Source organism: Pongo pygmaeus, chromosome X, assembly GCF_028885625.2.
Source record: "Pongo pygmaeus isolate AG05252 chromosome X, NHGRI_mPonPyg2-v2.0_pri, whole genome shotgun sequence".
NCBI classification, from domain to species: Eukaryota; Metazoa; Chordata; class Mammalia; order Primates; family Hominidae; genus Pongo; species Pongo pygmaeus.
The window spans coordinates 155,742,831-155,755,160 of record NC_072396.2 but is presented as its reverse complement, the minus strand read 5'-3'; the positions used below and the strand labels follow the sequence as shown (position 1 = coordinate 155,755,160).

General features: G+C 45.4%; 1 pseudogene; it reads right to left on the bottom strand.

The window, feature by feature from the left end:
- Positions 1–11,756: 11,756 nt before the first annotated feature.
- LOC129025623 (small nucleolar RNA U3) lies at positions 11,757–11,870 on the bottom strand (annotated as a pseudogene).
- Between the last annotated feature and the right edge of the window lie 460 nt (positions 11,871–12,330).

Sequence of the window (12,330 nt, the reverse complement as noted above, 5' to 3'; positions counted from 1 at the left end):
AGAAGTTCAAGACCAGTCTGGCCAAAATGGCAAAACCCCTTCTCTACTAAAAATACAAAAAATTAGCTGGGCGTTGTGGTGCACGCTGTAATCCCAGCTACTCAGGAGGCTGAGGCTGGAGAATAGCTTGAACCCCGGAGGCCGAGGTTGCAGTGAGTCGAGATGGTGCCACTGCACTCCAGCTTGGGCAACAGAGCAAGACTCTGTCTCAAAAAAAAAAAAAAAAAAAATAGTGCTAGGATTACAGGCATGAGCCACTGCACCCAGCCTGAACATGTGCTTTCAATTCTCTTGGGTATATACTTAGGCGTGGAATTGCTGAGTCATATGGTAACTCTGTAGTTAACTTGTTGAAGAACTCCCAAATTGTTTTCCATGGTAGCTGCACCATTTTACACTCCTATCAGCACTGTATGATTCTCCACATCCTCACCAATGCTGGTTAGTATCTGCCTTTTTGATCACAGCCTCCCTGGTGGCTGTGAAGTGGGATCTCATTGTGAACTAATTGCTTCACTTTAGAGAGTATTTATTGGTTTCATACTGGGGCTAGGTCCAAAAATGATAGACAGCTGGGGAGACAAGGCTTTGGAGAGGAGATAAATCTTTCAGGATTTGTCATGAGTGGTCAGAGATAGAGGCGGGGGAGATGTCCAGGAGGGGAGAATTGCCCAGACTGAGTGTTAGAGACATCGATGCACCCACTGCATTTTGGAAATGAACAAGTTTGTACCATAAATGCAGTATCAGAGGTGTAGGAGGCATGCCAAAGGCTGAGACTTGGGGTGCCTGGATGCCAACCCTCAGTAGCTTGGTTTTATTTTGAAGATGAGTTGCCATTTATGAGCTGGGGCGTGAAAAGAAGAAATCTATTTTAGGATGACCACTCTGATTGCCATGTGGAGCCTGGGTTGGTGGGTGCAGCAATGAAGGCAGTGAGACCAGGGAGCAGCTGGACAAGGGTCCAGTAATTCCCATTTGAGATGGAGACAGCAGGAGCCAGGTGGAGGTGTTGGTGGCAATGAAGCGGGGAGGGTCCAAAAAGACACAGTAAGCAGACAGTGAGCAGATCCCCAAGTGGAATATTTTCACTTAGTTCTCTCCCAATCTTTCACTGCAGAAAGATAGTCTTGGAAAAATTGAAAAGTCAGAGTTTCTAAAGGAAAATCCCCACAGGTGATGAGGACAGGGTGTGGGGGACAGGGCACTGCTCACTCCCCCTTACTCTGGGCCCAGGGCCACCTGGCATGCTGGACTCTGATGGAAAGAGTGGAGGTGACAGAGGAAAGAGAGATCCCTGTGCCAGGAGCACCAAATATTCTCCTCTCCACAAAGCCAACTTGGACAATGTTCATTTTGCACCAATCACATGCATGGCTCCCAGAGAGAAACGCAAGGTACGATGTGTCCCTGACTTCCAGAATCTTCCTCTTGAGATAAAATCAACATCAAGGTATATTTGAAAAATAATAGAAAATAGAAACGCTCACACAAGGGGATCACAGATGATTCCTTGCTACATTTGTCCTCCAAAGGCTTCAAGAAAGAGGTGCATCTTGATCCAGGGCTCAGGGGACATTCGCATTTGGGTGCCAGGATGCAAAGGCTTAAGAGAGAGTACAACAGGCAATGGAAACCACATAGCAAAGGCAAGAAGGCAGAAAGGCATGAAGCCCACTCAGAAAACAGTGAGGTCACCTATTAGGCCAGATGTACTGAGGTAGGAAAAGCTTGGCATTGAATGACAGGCCAAGGCATGTTGCCTGATCCTGTAGGCAATGGGGAGATAGGGGATATTATATCAAAAAAGGAAATGATCAAGGTGATGGACACTCTAAAGGGCGAGGTACCACTCAGCCAGCAGGGGAAATCAATCTGCCTTCTGATGACAGACACGCAAGTGAGCAATTCTGGGGCTCTAATAGAGACCAGCCACAGAGTGCACGAAGGTACAAGATGGCAAATGTCACCCTCAAGGCCTTGTTATATCTGGACGGGGGCCAAAAAGAAGTGTCAGGAAGTGGAGACCTGAGATCAGAAATGGGCTGGATATAGAGGACGACAGAGCTAGAAGATCCAGGCGTGGTGGCGCACGCCTTAGTCCCAGCTACTCAGGAGGCTTAGACATAAGGATAGCTTGAGCCTAGGAGTTTGAGGCTGCAGTGAGCTATGATCATGCCACTGCACTCCAGCCTGGATGACAGAGCAAGACTCTGTCTCTAAAAATAATAATAATAATAATAATAATAATAATAATAATAATAAATAGGCTGTTCATGGTAGCTCATGCCTGTAATCCCAGCACTTGGGGATGGCGAGGCAGGAGGATCACTTGAGCCCAAAAAAGTTTGAGACCAGCCTGGGCAACATAGCTGGGCTTGGTGGCGTGTGCCTCTAGTCCCAGCTACCCTAGAGGCTGAGGTAGGAAAATCAATTGAGCCCAGGAGGTCAAGGCTGCAGTGAGCCACGACCACACCACTGCACTCCAGCCTGGACCACAGCAAGATCCTGTCTCAATAAATAAACAAATGTATGAGTGAATGAATGAGAAGAAATAAACGGAGATGGACAGGTGTGTGGGAATCTCTTTCTTTTTAGGACTCTGCCTATGCATAAAGGAAAGTGTGAAAGCCAGATTCAAGGGAGACTGTGAAGAGAGGTTTCAGGGAGCCTGTCACCAGTGAGGCTGGCCCCCAAAGTCCTTCCAGTGCATTCCAGAGGCATTCACCAGAGGCAGAGTGAGGCACAGGAGATGTGCTACGGGCCAAGCAAGTGGTGAAAACTAAGAGTCTACCCAACTGCCCTGAATCTGGGGAGGGCAGCCTTCCATCTTCTTTTCTAAAATGCATTCCTTAGGAGGTAACATTTTTTAACAGTTTTTTTTTTAATGTGGTAAAATATACATAACATAATATTTATCATTTTAATCATCCATAAGTATACAGTTCAGTGCCATTAATTAAATCCTCAATGTTGTATACTCATAACCACTATCTTTATCCAAAACTTTTATTATCATCCCCAACATAAACCTTACATTCATTAAATAATATGTTCTTCCCCCTTCCTCCCATCTCACAGTAACCTTTATTCTACTTTCTGTCTCTAAGAATTTGCCCATTCTGAGTATCTCGTATAAGTGGAATCATACGATACTTGTCCTTAAGTGTCTGGCTTATTTCACTAAGCATGTTTTCAGGGTTCATTTATGTTGTAGCATATATCAAAATTTCTTTCCTTTTCATGGCTGAATAATATTTCATTGTGTGTATATACCACATTTTCTTTATCCATTCACCTGTCAATGGATGCTGGAGTTGTTTCCACCTTTTGGCTATTGTAAATAATGCTGCCATGAACATGCCCTGCTTTCAATTATTTTGGATATATACACAGAAGAGGTATTGCTAGTAATTGTTTAATTCTTTGATAAACCACCATATTGTTTTCTATAGCAACTGTACCACTTTACATTCCCACCAGAAATGCATGAGGGTTCAAACTCCTCCACATTCTTGCCAACTCTTGTTATTTTCCATTTCTTTTAAAATTATAGCTATCCCAAGGCCGGGCATGGTGGCTCACGCCTGTAATCCCAGAACTTTGGGAGGCCAAGGGGGTTTGGATCCCCTGAGGTCAGGGGTTCGAGACCAGCCTGACCAACATGGTGAAACCCCATTTCTACTTAAAAAAAAAAAAAAAGCTGGGCGTGATGGTGGGCTCCTATAATCCCAGCTACTCGGGAGGCTGAGGCAGGAGAATCTCTTGAACCCGGGAGGCGGACGTTGCAGTGAGCTGAGATCGTGCCACTACACTCCAGCCTGGGTGAGAACAGCAAGACTCTGTCTCAAAAAAATAATAAAAGAAAAAAAAATCATAGCCATTCCAGTAGGTGTGAAGTAGTATCTGATTGTGGTTTTGATTTGCACTTCCCTCATGATTAGTTATGTTGACCATCTTTTCACGTGCTTGTTGGCCATTTATATGTCTTCTTGGGAGAAATGTCTATTCCAGTCCTTTGTCCCTTTTTAAATTTTTTTGTGGAGACAGGGTCTCACTATGTTGCCCAGGCTGGTCTTGAACTCCTGGCCTCAAGTAATCCTCCCACTTTGGCCTCCCAAAGTGCTGAGATTACAGGCATGAGCCACTGTGCCCAGCCTGTCCATTTTTTAATTGGAATTTTTCATTGTTGAGTTATAGAAGTTCTTCATATTAATCCCTTATCAAATATATGATTTGCAAATATTTTCTCCCATTCTGTAGTTTGTTGCCTTTTCATTCTGTTGATAACATCCTTGATAGCATCCTTTTAAATTTAATTTAATTTAATTTAATTTTTATTTTTTAGAGGTAAAAAATAAAAACAGGGTCTCGCTTTGTTGCCCAGGCTGGATTGCAGTGGTGCAATCATGGCTCACTACAGCCTTGAACTCCTGGGCTCAGGCTATCCTCCCATCTCAGCCTCCTGAGTAGCTAGGTGATATGCTTTAGATGTTTGTTCCTTCCAAATCTCATGTTGAAATGTGATGCCCAATGTTGAAGGTGGGTCCTGGTGGGAGGTGATTTGATCATGGGGACAGATCCTCATAGATGACTTAGCACCATCCCCTTGGTGATAAGTGAGTTCTTGCTCAGTTCACACAAAATCTGGTTGTTTAAAAGTCTGGTACCTCCCCCTCACCTCCTTCTCATCCTGTGAGATGCCTGCTCCTGCTTTGCCTTACGCCACGACTGTAAGCTTCCTGAGGCCCTCAGAAGAAGCCAAGCAGATGTTGGTGCCATGCTTGTATAGCCTGCAGAGCCATGAACCAATTAAAGTTCTTGTCTTTATAAATTACCCAGTCTCAGGTATTCCTTTATAGTAATACAAGAACAGCATAATACACTGAGACTACAGGTGCACACTGCAACACTCAACTAACTTTTTAAATTATTTTTAGGAATGGAGTCTTGCCATGTTGTCCAGGCTCATCTTGAACTTCTGGCCTCAAGCAATCCTCCTGCCTCAGCCTCTTAAGTAGCTGGGATTATAGGTACAAGCCACCACACCTAACAATAGTATCTTTGATGTACAAAAATTTTCAATTTTGATGAAATCTAATTTATCTCTTTTTTTCTTTTCTTGCTTGTACTTTTTTAGTGTCATATCCACAAGCATGTTGTTAAATCCAATGTCATAAAGATTTTCCTCAATATTTTATTCTAAGAGTTTTATGGTTTTAGCTCTTAAGTTCAGGTCTTTGATCTATTTTGAATTCCATTTTGTATACAGTGTAAGATAAGGTTCATGTGGGTTTTTTGTACATCCTCTTTTTTTTTCTGTCTTATGAAAAGTAAGGGGTTGAAATGATCCAGTACTAGGCATTGGTTCCAAAGTCACTAAAGAACTAGTTAAGGGGGGCACTAGTCTCATGGCATGAGAGTGGGCCTCAGCTTTTTCATCTGTAGACTGGGAATAGTATTGCCCCCTGGAGTGGGTTGAATAGTGTCCCCTAAAATTCATGTCCATCAGGAACCTCAGAATGTGACCTTATTTGGAGACAGGATCTTTGCTGATGTAATTAAAAATCTTGAAATGAGATCATACTCGATTTAGCATGGGTCCTGGTGACTTTATAAGAAGGCCAAGTGAAGACAGAGGCAGAGATTAGAGTGATGCAGCTACAAGGGTAGACATGCCAAGGATTGCCTGACAGCAGAAGCTGGAGGAGGCAAGGAAGGATTCTACCCTAGAGGAAGCATGGTCCTGGTAACACTTTGATTTTGGACTTTCAGCCTCCAAAACTGTGAGAGAATAAATTTCTGTTGTTTTAAGCTTCCACATTTGTGGTAATTTGTTGCAGCAACCATAGGAAACTAATATACACCCTCATGAAATATTGAAATTATTATTATTATTAGTTTTGAGACAGAGTCTCACTCTGTCGCCCAGGCTGGAATGCAATGGTGCGATCTAGGCTCACTGCAACCTCCGCCTCCTGGGTTCAAGCAATTCTCCTGCCTCAGCCTCCCGAGTAATTGCGATTACAGGTGCCCACCACCATGCCTGGCTAATTTTTGTATTATTAGTAGAGACAGGGTTTCGCCATGTTGGTCAGGCTGGTCTCGAACTCCTGACCTCAGATGATCCACCCACCTCGGCCGCCCAAAATACTGGGATTACAGGCGTAAGCCACTATGCCTGGCTGAAGTATTGAAATTATTAAGTATGAGATTTGTCAAGTGTTTATCACAGTGTCGGGCACATTGCCCACCAGGGCTTCTCGGGTCTCACTCACTGCTGCCTACATCCATGACACAAAGCAGACCCAGCCATCACCTGCCAGTGTGCCCTCCCCAGCCCCACAAGTTCTCTGAGGTCTTGTCGGCTTAAACAGCAGGTGCCTGGCACATCTGTCTTTCTATTAGAGAGAGTGGGGTTGGCTGGACATTAGTTTGAGCCCAGGGTTGGCCGCTGACTTGCCAGGTGACCTGGCTAAAGTCAGTTTCCTTCTCTGAATATTACTGCATCTGTAAGATTGCAATAATGATAGAAATGGTGCCATCCTCTGTGGGTTGCCAGGAGGATTTGACAAGGTAATGCAGGTGACAGTGCTTGATACTGTGATCATCAGAGAGCTTGAAACCTTAGAGATAGTCTTATCCAACCAACTCAGTTTACACAATTTAAAAAAAAACAAGGCCCAGGGAAGAAGAGTGACTTGCCCACAGCCACGAAGTGATCTACTAATACTTCCCCTGCCCCACTGACATCCAAATGAGAGAGGGAAAGTGCCTTAGCTGCTGAACACGGGAACCCACAGATCCACCCCCAGTAGTACTTCCCCAAGCTCCAGAGAGGCAGCCCTAGAAAAGAGTGGGTTTCCAGTAGTCAAGTTGAAGAAAGTATTTCAGGCAGTAGAGAGTGATCAACCACGCCCACCATTGCTGAAAGATCTAGTAACAAGAGGACTGAGAGTGGACAAAGGTAGGGGCCAGCAAACTTTTTCTGTAAAGGACCAGATAGTCAATATTCAGCTTTGAGGGCCATACAATCTGTTGCCTCTCTTCGACTCTGACCTGGTAGCACACAAGCAGTTATAGACAGTATGTAAATGAGTGGGTGTGACTGTGTGCCAATAACACTCTATGGATACTGAAACTTTTTTGTTTTGTTTTGTTTTGTTTTGTTTTGTTTTTTGGATACAGGGTCTCACTCTGCTGTCCAGCCTGGAGTGTAGTGGCGTGATTATGGCTCACTGCAGTCTTGACCTCCGGGGCTCAAGTCATTCTCCTGCCTCAGCCTCCCAAGTAGCTGGGACTACAGGTGCACGCCACCATGCCTGGCTAACTTTTTATTTTTTGTAGAGATGAGATCTTGCTATGTTGCCTAGGCTGGTGTGGAATTCTTGGGCTCAAGTGATCCTCCCACTTTGGCCTCTCAACTTAAATACTAAAAAGTAAATATCACATCATTTTCATGTGTCACAAAATATTCATCGTTTTTATTTTTCTCAACCATTCTTTGTTTAGGGGTCACATGAAAACAGGCAGTGGGTGGGACTTGGCCCACTGGCCTTAGTTTGCCCAGCCACAGTCTCAGCTTTTAGATGGATAGGAATGCCTTATCCTACCCCAGGCCAAGTACATTGAAAACTTGGAGAGTAGAGCTCTGGCAAACGCAGTTTTCAAAGCTTGCCTGATACCCAGCAATTCATGTGTATACCCAAGAGAAATAAAAACACATGTCCACCAAAAAGCTTGTATGTACATCCATGTTCACAGCAGCATTACTCACAATAGCCCCAAATTGGAAACAACCCAAATATCTGTCTATTGATGAATGGATCAACAAAATGTGGTATTGTTATACAATTGAATAGTATTCAGCCATAAAAGACATGAAATTCTGATACACGGTAGAACATGAACGAGCCTCAAAAACGTTACGCTCAGCGAAAGAAGCCAGACACAAAAGGCCACATAGTGTATGGTTCCATTTATACAAAATGTCCACAATAGGCAAAATCCATAAAGACAGAAAGATTAGTGGTTGCCCGGGGCTAGGGGAGGGCTAATGGGGAGTGACTGCTTAATGCGTCTGGGATTTCCTTTTGGGGTGATGGGAATGTTCCAGAACTAGATGGAGGTGATAGTTGCACAATATTGCAAATGTAGTAAATGCCACTAAATTGTACACATTTAAAGGGTTAATTTTATGTTATATGAATTTTACCTCAATTTAAATGAAAAAAAAAAAACCTTCCTCAAAGATTCTGTCATGCTGCTAGGGTTGAGAAACAGGACCAGTGTGAGGAGACAGCAAATTGCAAAGCAAGTTGAACTCACGTCTGGATTCAAAGCTCAGTGTTAAGGTGGACTCAGCATAGGGTCTGTGAGGGTAGAAGGGATGGGTCCTGAGTCTTTCCTAGGCTGGGAACCGTATGTTCTTTTATGGCATGAGGAATAAAATGGGGCCGGCCAGGTGAAGGAAGGAAGGGAAGTTATTCCAGACAGGTGGAATGGTGGGGTCAGGGAGGTGACGGTTGGGGGGCGGGAGGCAGTGTAGAAGGGAAGCTGGAATGAGTTGAGGAATTAAATAGGGAGGCAGGGGCCTGATCAGATCATGTGGGGCTGTGTAGACCATGAACAGAAATTTGGATTTACTGTGAGTGAGATGGAAGGCCTGGGACATGACACTGGAGGGTTTTAAGCAAGGGAACAACATGATCTGATTTACTTTTTAAGAAGCTTCCTGTGGTTGCTGGGTAAAAAAATGGGCTGGAGGAGGCTGTTGTGCAGTTATTCAGGGCAGGGATGAGTATACACATTCAAGACTTTAGGAGACAGAGTTCTCAGGATTTGGTAATGGAGTGGGTGAGACCAGAGGAGGGGGGCAATTCTGCCTCCCAGGTTTGGGGCCTTAGCAACTGGGAGATTGGTGGTGCCATTTACTAAGATAGGAGAACACTTGTGGGAGGAGCAGAGCGGTTTGGGGGCCGGCAATGGGCAGTTCTGTTTTGGACATCGCAATATGTCTGCAAAAGTTATTTTTGAACAAAATGTTATTGCTGTTAATTGGATGCCCCATTCCACATTTGCGTTCTGAAACATTTTCTGGGAGGTTTCTTGGGCTGCTTCAATTATAGGAAAAGACTTAATTCAAACAGACCAAATGTTGGTTTCTGTGGTTTGAGTCCCCTGAGTGCTTAGGGGAGACTTCACTGGGTAAGTTAAATACAGCCCTACTCTGCATTTGGGAGGCAAATGTTAAGTCCTGTTCCTACAGAGGTCAGGGTTTGGAGGAGAAAATACTGCCTCGGAAATATTCCAGAGACATACGTTATTTCTTGCCAAATGCTTATGCAAATTCCATATTAACTCGACTGAGCACTAGAAAGAAATTTACAGAGCAGTCTCTCACATTAGGAAAACATGCAGGTATAAGGTTTTGCCCTGCCTGACTTGGCACGCACAGGCTTCCTGAAGATGGCTGGGTGTTCTGCATTTAGATTTCCAAGGAAGAGGACACCTTCCCATGATAATGAGCCTTGAAACGAAGTCGTGACCCACCGGCCTTCGGCATCGTCTTCTTTTCTTTTGGGATCACAGTCACCATGGCCGTAATTGCCAATATCATCACTATCGTGTGGTCGTTGGTGTGTTAAGAAAATTCCTCAAACCACCAATGGGAATCCTAACAGGAATCAAAAAAGATGAGATGAGTCCTATCTCATTGAAATTTGTTGCATTACATTACAGAGGGTCCCCTTTGGGAGTGAGCAACTCTGCTGCATGTAAGACAGGAGTGATTGGTGGTGGTGGTGGTGGTAGGGGGGTGCTGCTCTGCAGAAACACGGCAATGGAAGATGACCCTGCTGTCTGTGAAGCCGCTGCTCCTGACCCACCACACTGGGCTGTTTCTGGGACAAGCAGGCAGAGCAGGAGAGTCTCCATGCCACCTCGCCCTTCCTCCTGAGCCAAGCCAAAGCATTCCCGGGACTTCTGCACTGCCTCCTCCCTCTCCTCCCCCACCCCTGTCTCTTCTCCACTCTCCCCAGCTTTTCACTCTAATGGCTGCTGTCACCTAGAGCAGCATTTTCTGGGTTCTGTACAAGAGTCCTGAGACTCCACGGATAAATGAAATCATGGAATGTCAATCTGATCTTATCACCCGGCAGCACCACCCCATCCCCACTTATCACTCCTGGGGGTTCATGGTTGCCTTTGAGTACAGTCCAATCTTCACCCGGTCTGCAAGTCCTGTGTGACCTGGTTCCAGCCAATTCGATTCTACGTGTTGCACTTCCTCTCATTTCAGTGGTTCTCTCAGAACACCCTGCCGTCTGCAGGCCAAACCATTACTTCTTTGAGTCAGCTCTACGCTGACCATGCACTGGGAGAGGGGCTGCACCTCCGTGTTCCCATCACACTGTGTGCTCAACTCTTTAACCACCTACATCACACAGAGTAATAATTGCCTATCATCTGTCTCCGCCCTCGGACTTCCTTTTCTTCCCAGCCCTGAGAATTGGGCCAGGCCTACACACCCAGCCCCTCTTTTCTATGGCAATTGCTACCTCCACCACGTCCACACCAGGAATCCAAACTCCTCTCTCCAGCCCCACAGTCCCCCGCCTCTCTCCCTACATGATGCCAGTAGCACTCCTGTAGACCAGTTCCCTGTCGCTGCTGTTTCATGCTTAAAAGCCTTCAGTGGCTCCTCCTCTGTTTTCAGACCCAAATCTTTGCTCATTAGCATGGCATTCAAAGCCCTGCCTGTCCTTGCCATACTGTAAAATCCAAGAGAGGAGAGAATAAGAAGGCTGTGGAGAGGCGGAGGAGACTAATGGATAATGTGCTTACAACTCAAAAAATATCAGAGGAAACATTGTTTTAGAATGCATTTTCAGGGCTTCTGTTTACATATGGGGTGTGTTCCAAAAATTCCTATGTATCTGGGCCTGGGTGGGCTGAATATTGTTGGGATAGCCAGTGGTTCCCAGACTTGTGAACTTCACCAATGAGTAGATTCCTTTTCTTTTTTTTTTCTTTTTTCAGTTTGGGGACGGGTAGGGTTGCCAACTTCTTATTATGCAAAGTAAGCATATTAAACAAAACACTACCATCTTTTCATAAAATAAAAGGACTTTTGTATACCGAAACAAGTTCACGATTTCAAGATAAAGGTCAATACTCTAGCTTTATGGGGGGAAACTTGCCACGACAACCTCATTTTTTTGTATTTCTCCTGGGACTGGTGAAACTTGACTGTGAAGTCAGGCATTTGGGAAAATTGCTGTAGAGCCCGGTGCGCCCCTCCCCCCAGCCAGCCAGGGCTGTTTGCAGGCCCATTGAGATGCAAGTGAGTCTTTGTCTCTTAATTGCCCTGCACGGTGGGGAGTGAGGTGGGAAGGGAGGGTGTGCTGTCCCTTTGTACCCAGCCAGGGCCCTCCAACAGGTTTGGTTAGAGGGATTAAGGTCCAAGGCTGTGGGAGGGTAGAGGAAGCCCTGAGCACCAGCGGAGCTGCTTTGGGTCCCAGGGCACAGAGAGTGACCTTGAGTTGGGGCAAAGCCTTTGTCCCTGCCCTCATTCCCATGCGTACTCCCTCTCGGCTCTGGTCCCTAAGGATCAGTGGCGGGGTGGGTATTCAGGAAGGGGTGCTGTCAGCATGGACGGTAATGCTCTCCTGATGGGCATCTTCAGCAGTGGTGGGGGTGGTGGCAAGGCCCTTCCACAGCTGATTTTGATCATGGGTGAGGGAGGCCACCCAGGGACTCAGATAGCTGATTTGGAATTTATTATTATTTTGTATTTTTCTGTGCTCTACACATTCAGAGAACATTCTGTAGTAATGTACTACAGAAACAATTCCTGAAAGTATAGTCTTTGTCCCCAAAGTATATACGATGTGTGGGGGCGGGGAGCACGGATAATGGCTTTGAAAAAAATTTTTTTAATAAAAATATTTTTTTTCTCCTGGGAAATACACTTCCAAACTAAGTTGGGGAGGTGCTCCCAGATCATGGTTTTTAAGTGTCCAATTTCCTGTATGTAAACCCATGACCCATGGATACCTAGCTGGCCCACATAATCCTATTTACCTGAGATTGGTGTAAACCCACCCAGCCCTATATGTGTGCCTCTCCTGTTCTCCCAGGCCACCCTGTGGCTGTTTATCCACACCACACTGGCCACGGCTGGGGAAAGGTGGACACTTTTAGGAGAGAATCTTGTCAGGCCAAATGGTTTTCCAATTGGTGGCAGTTTTCAGGGTATGAGAAGTTCAGGGAGGAACTAGGTGTAGCAAGAGGGTGGGAACAAGGGAGTGGTGTGTAGATGAGGCAGGC